Here is an 8764-nt window from a genome sequence, read left to right as displayed (position 1 = left end):
CATGGGTAAGTTATGCAGGCTAAAACAGAATAATGGTTATTTAACTCAACAGTCTTTTTATCAGGTTCAGCTTATCGTGGCTCTACTGTCCTTTACACGCTTGCAGTCCGATGGATGATGGGATGCCGGCGGAGCCCGGTGCTGCGTCTTCAGGCTTCCCCGCCCAACACATGGTCCCGCTTCTGGTGGCAGCGGGCACTCACTGGTTTTGCCCGCTGAGCCCCTAGTCCATTGAACTGCAGAGTCGAAGAGTGAAGCTCTGCACAAGTCTCTACTCGGCGTGTGTTTTCCTGTGCACCCGCTAATACCTGGATGCCCGCACCTCAAAGCTCTGCTCGGCGTGCCCGTCTTGGATCTGTACTCTGCGGCCGGGAGCATTTCTCAACAAACTCCCACTTGGCGTGCTCTGACCTGCGTGCTCGGTGACACTCCCCAGGTCCTTACTGCCTCCGACCCTTATCGCTACTCGCGGCACAGGTCCTCACTCAGTCAGCCCTCTGGCAGGAAGCCCCTCCCTTTTCCCGGGATAACCTCCTTATACTTGCCTTACTCACCACGCCCCCACTCTGCAGGTCATGGGTTGCTTCCATCCTCAATTTCCATCCCCCCTGCAACAGGAGGTGAAGTCTCGGCAGTTCCGGACCCCATGCTTCAGCAGTACTTGCAGCCTGGTTCTCTCTTCTACACATGCGCAGTAGTATCTTACTATGTATATCACTATTTGGAAAGAGGGAATCAGTGTTTCCAGTCTGTGCATGCGCCAGTGACATCACACGTCTGCTGCAAGGAACACTGTTGTGTGTATATTGAACCGAGTACCTTATCTTAAGCATATTCAAGACCCTTTACCGCATGTACGCTGGCAATTTCGGGATAAATCTATGCACACTGTAAACATAATTGATGTGCAATGCTGTAACATCCCTGCTGCCAACACTGCATGGCTTCCCATCTCCCATCTTATTCACCACCCCGGATCATGCTGTGAGTTCTGTCCTCTGCCCGCTCCATGCTGTGAACCTCATGTTGCTGCATACTTCCTGGCTGTATGCTTAGGGCGGCAGCGCCAGTTCTCCTGAGTCTTATAGAGACAGTGTGCACACTCCTAATTTGTCCCCAGCCTATTGCCAAGGGGTATTTGGTACTTAAGGCATCTCCACCCATAGGGAGATGCCTGAGCAAACTCTCTTAGTCTGCTTTCTCCTACTGAGTTGCCAGGTCCTGTCCTGTTTCTGCTTTTGCTTCTGGGGGCTCTATACACAGGCCTGTTCCTGTATGTCTCGTTTCTGTCACCCTGGGGGCTGCAAATCCAGGCCTGTTCCTGTTTCCTTTGGTCCTGTTTCTGTCACCCTGGGGGCTGTAAACCCAGACCTGAATCCTTTTCCCTGAACTTGTTCCCATGTCCGTCCTTGTCTGTACTAGTCAGTTTCCTATACCTGTTTGTATCCTTGACTGTTGCCTTCCCTACTCAGCTGTGTGCATCCTTGTGTCTGCTCCCACATCCTGTGGCTCTGCTCCCAACTCGCAACCTGCGGCTCTGCTCCAGCTCTGCACCCTGCGGCTCTGCTCTCGCTCTGCACCCTGCGGCTCTGCTCTCGCTCTGCACCCTGCAGCTCTGCTCTGCTCCCGCTCCGCACCCTGCAGCTCTGCTCCCGCGCCGCACTCTGCGGCTCTGCTCTGCTCCGCACCCTGCAGCTCTGCTCCGCACCCTGCGGCTCTGCTCTGTTCCGCACCCAGTGGCTCTTTGTCCCTCTTGTCTGTACAGGTTCTTATCGGTTTGTTTATCCCTCTAGTCTGAACTGGTTCCTACCTGTTCCTATATCCCATTCACATCTGCTCATGCTCCTGGCTGTCCTTCCCGAACAGTTCCTATTCCTCCAGTCTGAACTAGTTCCTACCTGTTCCCTTATCCTACTCGTCCCTGCCCCACCTGAAATGGTTCCGGTTCCTCCAGTCTGAGCCGTGCCCGCATGCCTGCCAGAGTGCCAGCCATTCCCGCCTGCCTGCTAGAGTGCCAGCCGTGACCGCCTCCCTGCCAGAGTGCCAGCCATGCCCAACTGCCTGCCAGCCATGCCCGCCTGCCTGCCAGAGTGCTCACCTGTCTGCCAGAGTGCCAGCCGTGCCCATCAGTACTTGCCCGCACCTGTCATTAGTGTTCTGTCCCCCTGTGGGATCAGCTGCTACTGCCAGACACATCACTGGAGTGGTATCTGTCAGCTACCTGCCGCACAAGCCTGACCTCACCACTAGAGGCTCCTGTAAAACCCAAAGTAGCTGTTTAGTCACGCCCCTCCAGGGTAGTCTTGTTTGTGGCACAGTGGGGCCCCAATCCTCACTCGCGCCATCCAGTCTGGGCATGAGCGTTACAAATGCTTCATTTATATGAAGTATCGTTTCTCCTTGCAGAGATCGACACCCCGAAACACAGTGTCTGCAAATTGAGATTCTGGTTTGGCTATTATCCTAAGTCATGTGACAAGGCTCGTTAAAGGGTCAACATTGGCTTGTAGGATTGCTTTCTTCCAATAGGTGGCACTAGAGTTCTAGTTCTCTTCCTCTCTGAAGAGACAATGTGCATAATTAGCATATTTCCCAGAGGAGCATTTCGGCTTTAAGTCTCCTCATCTTGGCATGCTTAGCATGTCACTCTCCGCAAGGAGAAACGATACTTCTTGGATATCGGTCGGACGCCTCTCACACAGCCAAACCAGATCTCCGCTTTGCACTGATGAGGGGCAGTACCCCAAAACACAGTGTCTGCAAATTGAGATTCTGGATTGGCTATTATCCTAAGTCATGTGACAAGGCTCGTTAAAGGGTCGACATTGACTTGTAGGATTGCTACCTTCCAATAGGTGGCACTAGAGTTCTAATTCTCTTCCTCTCTGAAGAGACAATTTGCATAATATTTATATGAAAAAAGACAACCATCTATAGATTAAATCACATATACAGTGGGTACAGAAAGTAATGAGACCCCTTTAAATTTTTCACTCTTGGTTTCATTGAAGCCATTTGGTAAATTCAAAAAAGTTCATTTTTTCTCATTAATGTGCACTCTCCTGCACCCCATCTTGACTGAAAAAAAAAACAGAAATGTAAGTACATACACATTGCTGAACGTTTAAGACAGCTGATTAGTGCTTTGAAGCTACCTAACCAAGTAGCTATCCATAGGGTCCAGGGTCACACAAAAGACAAAGCAAGGCAAGCCCAGGGTTTTGTCCTGGTGGACAATGTTGCAAAAAGCATCTGCCATTTTTTTACACAGCGATATGTGTAAACCTGTGGGTGGCAGAGTGAAGTGGGAATACTGCTGTGTGGCACACTGTTGTGGGAATACCTCTGGGTGGCACAGTGATGGGGTAAACCAGTGGGTGGCACAATGATATGTGTAAACCTGTGGGTGGCACACTGTGATGGGAATACCTGTGGGTGGCACAGTGATATGTGTGAACCTGTGGGTGGCACACTGTGATAGGAATACCTGTGGGTGGCACAGTGATATGTGTGAACCTGTGGGTGGCACAGTGATATGGGAATACTTCTGGGTGGAACAGCTATATGTATAAACCTGTGGGTGACACAGTGATATGGAAATACCTCTGGGTGGCACACTGGTATGGGAATACCTCTGGGTGGCACACTCTTATCGGAATATCTCTGGATTGCATAGTGATATGGGAATACCTTGGTGGCACAGCAATATGTGTAAACTAGTGGGTGGCACACTGTTATGGGAATACCTCTGGTTGGCAGAGTGATATGTGTAAACTCTCGGTGGCACACTTTAATGGTAATACCTCTGGGTGGCACACATATGGGACTACCTCTGTGTGGCACACTGTTAGGTGAATGTCTGTGGGTGGCACAGTGATATCTGTAAACCTCTGGGAGGCACAGTGATTTGGGAACACCTCTGGGTGGCACAGCAATATGTGTAAACCTATGGGTGGCACAGTGATATGGGAATACCGCTGGGTGTCACACTGTTGTGGGAATACCTCTGGGTGGCACAGTGATATGTGTAAACCTCTGGGTGGCACATTGTTAAGGGAATACCTCTGGGTGGCACAATGATATGGGAATACCTTTCACTGGCACACTGTTATGAGAATATCTCTGGGTGGCACAGTTATGGGAATACCTCTGGGTGGCACAGTGATATGGGAATACCTCTGGGTGGCACAATGATATGGGAATACCTTTCACTGGCACACTGTTATGAGAATATCTCTGGGTGGCACAGTTATGGGAATACCTCTGGGTGGCACAGTGATATGGGAATACCTCTGGGTGGCACACGTTATTGCAATACCTCTGAGTGGCACAGGTATATGGGAATACTTCTGGGAGGCACACTGTTATGGGAATATCTCTGAGTGGCACACTGTTATGGGAACACCTCTGGGTGGCACAATGATATGGGAAAACCTCTGGGTGGCACACTTATGGGGATACCTCTGAGAGGTACACTGTTATGGAAATACCTCTGGGTGGCACAATGATATGGGAATACCTATGGGTGGCAAATGATTAATGCAATTCTTCTGGGTGGCACTTATGGGAATACCTCTGGGCGACACACTGTTATGGGAAGATCTTTGGGTGGCACACTTTATGGGAATACTTCTGCGTGGCAGTGATATGGGAATACCCCTGGGTGGCACACTGTTATGGGAATAACTGCATGGCACAGTGATATGGGAATACCTCTGGGTGGCACACATTATGGGAATACCTCTGCATGGCACAATGATATGTGAATACCCCTGGGTGTCACACTTATGGGAATACCCCTGGGTGTCACACTTATGAGAATACCTCTGGGTGGCACACGATTAACGCAATACCTCTGGGTGGCACATTTATGGGAATACTTCTGGGTGGCACACGGTTATGGGAATACCTCTGCGTGGAGCTGTGATATGGGATTACCCCTGGGTGCCACACTTATGGGAATACCTCTGGGTGGCACACTGTTATGGGAATACCTCTGCGTGGCACTATAATATGGGAATACCTCTGGGTGGCACACTGTTATGAGAATTCCTCTGAGTGGCACAATGATACAGGAATTCCTCTGGGTGGCACACTGTTATGGTGATACCTCTGGGTGGCACAGTGATATGTGTAATCCTGGGGGTAGCACACTATTAGGAGAGCATATTTAACACTTTCGTGACACGCGCCACTAGTATGCCGCATGTTGTCTGTCGGCACTTATAGCAAGTGAGGTATTCTGCTACATAAAGGTGATCTGATCACAGCCTGTATGTAGCAGTGCCAATCGGGTTGTGGCAGCTTCTAGCCTCCCATGTAGACTACTGAAGAATGCCAAAAGTAAATTTTTTTTTTAAATATTAAAAAAATATGAAAGTTTAAATTACTCTCCTTTCACCCCATTCAAAATAAAACAATAAAAAAAAATAAAATGTAAACGCTAGCGGTGTTGGAAAATGGCACTTTTTTTTTTTTTTTTTTTAACAATCTTTGGATTTTTTTCACCACTCAAAAAAAGATCCTAGACATGTTTGGTGCCTATAAACTCCTAATCACTGGAGAATCATAATGGCAGGTCGGTTTTAGCATTTGGTGAACCTGGTAAAAAAAATCCCCCCCAAAAAAACCTTGTGGAATTGCACTTTTTTTTTGCAGTTTTACTCCCTCGGAATTTTGTTCTTATTGTTGAGTACATGATATGGTAAAACCAATGGTGTTGTTCAAAATTACAACTCGCCCCGCAAACAACAAGCCCTCACATGGCCGTAGTGATGGAAAAATAAAAAAGTTATGGCCGTGGGAAGAAGGGGAGAGAAAAACGAAAAAGCAAAAAAGGGCTCCGTAATGAAGGGGTTAAGGGTGCAACAAATATAGCTCATTCGCATTAAAAAAAAAATCACCTACGGATTTCTCAAAAATATGTGTAGACTTCATGATTACAGCGACGCAACAGCGCTGACTAAAGTTTGAGGCGTAGAAACCTGCAGCGCTCACGGCGTCTCACACTCCCTCCCTCTCACAATTCGTACGTTCAGCAACGACTCCTCCCATAGGAACCTTTCATTCTCAGCCTATCAGGCTTCTGTTGTCAGCCATCTTTGTACACCCACGCTTACGTCACTTCCGGTACCTAGCCATGTGCTTCGGAGGCCCCGCCCTACAATACATGCCGGTCACATGACAGTGACGTCAGCGCTGTCGCTCCTCAGTCGTAGCAGCGTCACAGAGGAGACTGGAGCCACCGTGAGGCAGAATGCTGGTAAGGAGACCGCTGGGTGCGTACAGTCCGGTACCGGTGTGCTGTAGACGGGCTCCAGTCACGTGCTGCAGTATCTGACATGTAGCACTGTTGCCATAGTAGTGGTGCAGCACATACTGATGGGGACCCCTGTGTGCGGAGGATGGGGGGCTGTGTGTGCGCTCAGTGGGGATGGATAGAGGAGGTGAGTTGTATCCACTTGTTGTGTGACCTCTGCCTCCATTCTAGTGATCTGTGATCCGATTATCCCCCCTCCCCCATCTGACTTTATGGTATCTTGTTGATTAGTCATGAAATTATAGAAGACGCCATGCTTGTGCGGTGTATTAGTATACCGTGGTAAGGGGGCATCGTTATACACACGTAGCAGGACCCTGTATCTCTGATCACTAAGGCTACTTTCTCACCAGCGTCGTTCGACGCACGTCGCAATGCGTCGTTTTGAAGAAAAAACGCATCCTGCAAACTTGCCTGCAGGATGCGTTTTTTGCCTGCAGAGCGCCGAGGACAGACAGCGGTAAGTAAGTATGTAGCGTTTGTTTTTTTTACTTTAACGATGGTAACCAGGGTAAACATCGGGTTACTAAGCGCGGCCCTGCGCTTAGTTACCCGATGTTTACCCTGGCTACCAGCGAAGACCTCGCTGAATCGGCGTCACACGCCGATTCAGCGATGTCAGCGGGACCTCAACGATCAAAAAATGGCCCAGGCCATTCCGACACGACCAGCGATCTCACAGCAGGGGCCTGATCACTGGTACGTGTCACACATAGCGAGATCGCTACTGAGATCGCTGTTGCGTCACAAAACTTGTGACTCAGCAGCGATCTCGCTATGTGTGACGGGGCCTTTAATTTGGTGCATTTTACTACTGTGCACTTGTCCTCAAGACTTGTACAAAATGTCAGGCCTGCTTAAAGGAGCCTATACCTGTTTTGGTTAGGATCTCCTTGGACAAGAATGACTTTTTATAGTTTAAAGGGCTATTCCAATATTAACCAGTTACCACTTTTGCACCTTGCATTCTACACTAGGTTGTAATTGTTTCATTGGATTCTGTGCCCCTAGAGCAGTGGACTGAGCATCTTGTGCATATTGACCAATGCTAGTAGTGAACTGTGCACGCTGCGATCATTGACGGACTCCGCTCAGCAGAATAGTGTGAAGTGGTCTTTTACTGGAAAGGAAAGACTAGGCGCGAGATAAGAACAAAAAAAAAACCTGTACAGATGTGTAGACATTCCCATAGCTTTCCAATTTGGGAAAGGATTTTACTTTACAGGGGGGCGACAATTAGCAGTAAGTATAAAAATCAAAACCGAATACTCAGGCATCAGGAATAAAATAAGAGCTGATCACTGTTCACGACTGTGCCCGTATTTCTAAAAACCTTGGCAGATAGATCTGATTGTTTGGTTTTTGTTTTTTTTTTGTAACACAAGGGAGATTTTTGGTGTCTTTGCATTCTGCTGTGACCCCTATATACCACTTTCACAAAAGTGGACCCTCAAATGTTTCCTGTAATGTGAAGGAACAAAATCATATGGTTGTTGCCCTCCCCAGGTCCAGCTCTCTGCTATTCCTGTGTCGGTATCTGCAGTCTATCACTGAGCGACACAAGCTTCTGAGGCTCAGCGATTGGCTGCAGTGGTGAATCGGCGCTGCTCCCAGGGATGGGAGTACTAGCTATCTGATTTTGTGATTTTTCCATTACAGGGAAAGTGTGGGTTTGCTTTTCTAAAAGTGGAAAACTCCTGTAATTCCATGGTACTGCTCTGTGATAGAATATTGGGTCTTGTGTCGGTGCTGGATCAGTAGCTTGATGGAAGGCAGAGGCATTTACCTTTTCATGTGGTTACGTGGACAACTGAATTACGAGACCCTAATTGCATGAAAACTGTGCGAACTTGCTCCTAAAATGTGAGACTTCTTGGTCATGCTGAGTTCTGTCATCATAACCCAGAGTATTTTATACTGTTCATTGATATTCTGCAGACAGTGCCAGCCCTTCAGTTCATTAATTCGGGCAATCACCATTGTGTACATAGGCCTGTGCGCCGGCGACATGTTTCATCTAGTTGTGTCTGTCTTATGGGGAGCTATATTTGGCTCTTATGAGAACACCTTGTATCACTTATATAAACTGATCCTGTTCATTGAGTCTTTAAAAAGTTACTACTGTTTGTACAGTTTCTTCTCCCGGCAACAGTAGTCGGATAACCTGTGAAAGGTGACGCAAGGATTTCAGCCGGTCTGCTTGACATGCTTCTTGGGTAATAATGACGGAACCTCACTTGGGGGTTAGAGTTGGGAGCTGGCCATAAATATAACGGGGCAGACGCATGCTTAAATCCCACAATTGGTCTTTTTTGCCTAAAGTTCACTACCTTCATAACTATTCACAATGGGAGCGCCCTATATATTGAACCCATAAGTATTATGGGATGAGTGTACCATTGGATAAACAATAAATTGCTGTATTGGCGACCAGAATTCAATAAG

The 8764-nt window shown here is 48.0% G+C and overlaps 1 protein-coding gene across 3 annotated transcripts in view; it reads left to right on the top strand.

The window, feature by feature from the left end:
• Nucleotides 1–6177: 6177 nt before the first annotated feature.
• CUL1 (cullin 1) overlaps nucleotides 6178–8764 on the top strand; it is a 114274-nt gene continuing 111687 nt past the window's right edge. Inside the window, exon 1 of one of the 3 annotated variants that reach the window (XM_069730160.1) lies at nucleotides 6178–6262. The gene's annotated coding sequence lies outside the window, so the exon portion shown is untranslated. Of the gene's footprint in view, nucleotides 6447–8764 lie in introns of all 3 variants that reach the window. The other 2 variants (XM_069730162.1, XM_069730164.1) reach the window with 2 other exon arrangements.

This window comes from Ranitomeya imitator, chromosome 6 (genome assembly GCF_032444005.1).
Source record: "Ranitomeya imitator isolate aRanImi1 chromosome 6, aRanImi1.pri, whole genome shotgun sequence".
NCBI classification, from domain to species: domain Eukaryota; kingdom Metazoa; phylum Chordata; class Amphibia; order Anura; family Dendrobatidae; genus Ranitomeya; species Ranitomeya imitator.
The sequence above is the reverse complement of the archived record's forward strand: the minus strand, read 5'-3'. Positions and strand labels throughout refer to the sequence as shown.